This window comes from Tenrec ecaudatus, chromosome 12, assembly GCF_050624435.1.
Source record: "Tenrec ecaudatus isolate mTenEca1 chromosome 12, mTenEca1.hap1, whole genome shotgun sequence".
NCBI lineage: Eukaryota > Metazoa > Chordata > Mammalia > Afrosoricida > Tenrecidae > Tenrec > Tenrec ecaudatus.
The window spans coordinates 6,063,523-6,065,498 of record NC_134541.1 but is presented as its reverse complement, the minus strand read 5'-3'; positions in this window follow the sequence as shown (position 1 = coordinate 6,065,498).

Here is a 1,976-nt window from a genome sequence, read left to right as displayed (position 1 = left end):
GAAGCAAGGCAAGGCATTGGAAGATTTGTAAAAGATAAAGCAACAGAGGTAAATACTGTAATATATACACACAAAATCCCGCAGTAATGGTGATGTTAAAGTAGGTGCTTGTACAGGCTAAGCAGGCGTGGGAGAGAGTGAGTTTATCCACAAATATATATAGATTTGAGAGTATATTTGTATAATTATTCAGTTTTGCTGCAATTATATCCATGAATGTAATGGACCACATTTCTTAGACATAACCAAACAAACACCTTGATGAAATGAGTCCCTGGGGCCACCTATAACCCCCTCCCAGCGGGGTGGACAGCAGAAAAGTGGATGAAAGGAGACATCAGACAGTGTAAGACATGAAAAAATAATTTATAAATTATCATGGGTTCAAAAAAAATTGTCATGGGTTCATGAAAGAGGGAGGGTAGGGGAGGGAGGGGAAAAATGAGAAGCTGTTACCAAGGGCTCAAGTAGAAAGAAAATGTTCTAAAAATGATGATGGCAACAAATGTACAAATGTGCTTGACACAATGGATGGGTGGATGGATGGCTTGTGATGATTTGTATGAGCCCCCAATGACTAAAAAAATACACGGCTTTGGGGGAAAATTCTGTTTTGGGGGGGTACCCCCTCGTATGTTTAAGCTCCAATAGTTTGTGTCTGTATACCAGGTTTGAGGACTCTTCTGGGGTGTCAGAGAAATGTCACAGAACTACAGCTTGTGGAATCCAATAGTCTGAGCCACATTGCCATCTGAGGCAACTGAGGGGTCCTGTAGTGAAACGGGGTGGTGGAAGTAGGCCATGTTCCAAAGGTCAGTACGTGTCCATGTTCCAGGACACTATAGCATGCGGAGGAGAGCAGTTCCCCACACAGGTCAGATGAGACAATGCTTTCCTGGGGAGACTAGACCATAGCACCAGTTCCCCTTCCGCCTAGCCTGGCCGCCTACCTCCCATCCAATGTTTGTCTTTCTCCTTCCCACCTTCTCAATCATACACAATCAGTCTCCTAAAAGGCAGGTACTTACTTCAGTTGGGGGTGGGGAGCGGGGGAAGACAGCCAGCAGTGTTGCTAGAGGGGATACAGGCTCAACAACACACCCATCCACACCAACACCTGTGCCAGCTGGAGCACAACTGCATTCAGATCATTGGATAAAACTACTCCAGCTGACTGGATCTCAAGGAACCTCTGAACCTCAATGAAAAATATTTCATCGATGCTTGAATGGTCTCCATCCTGTTGGTACCATGAACAATCACAAGAACACAGTGCCCCTATCTCCAGAATTCAGTACCAGGACAGTGCAACAGGGAAATATTGGCAAGTATATTTTACAGATGTGCCCCACACTGCGGGGGGGGGGGTGGCGGCTCTGAGCAGCAGTGAACAGACACTGTGACAGGAGGCGCTTTCCAAGTAGGACTTACACCCAGGACACCTGACTGCAGGGGGCCCAGCCTTAACCTTCCCAAACTGACAGTACTAAGGTCTCAGTCACCTACCAATGTGAATGTGCCATAGCTCCTCTGTGATAGAACTTTATCCAAGCTGAGCTGGGGTGGGGGAGAGGTGTTTGCCCCAGAAGCTTGAGTTCCAAGGATACAGCAAGCATAAAAGCCTCAACTGGGACAGAAGGTACATGACAGGCTGGATATCCTAGAATTGATGTCACAAAACATGAATGATCCATAGTCTCTCATGAAGTAGCACCTCATCCTCACCTCACTGACAGGGGCAGAAGCAGAATCCTGGGGAGTGATGGATTCTTGGAAGTTAGAAGACATTTCCTTCCTCACCCTGAGGGAGCAACTCCACCTGGCTATATGCTGGCATATAGTATGTGCAGGAACCATCCTCAGGTGCCCCCTCAATGGTCTGTTCTACAAGCGCTCCCTTCCTGTCACTAACAGTCTGAGGGAAGTTATGGCAAATGGACATCAGAATGGCTTGAGAGCATCATTGGCAGGGCTGA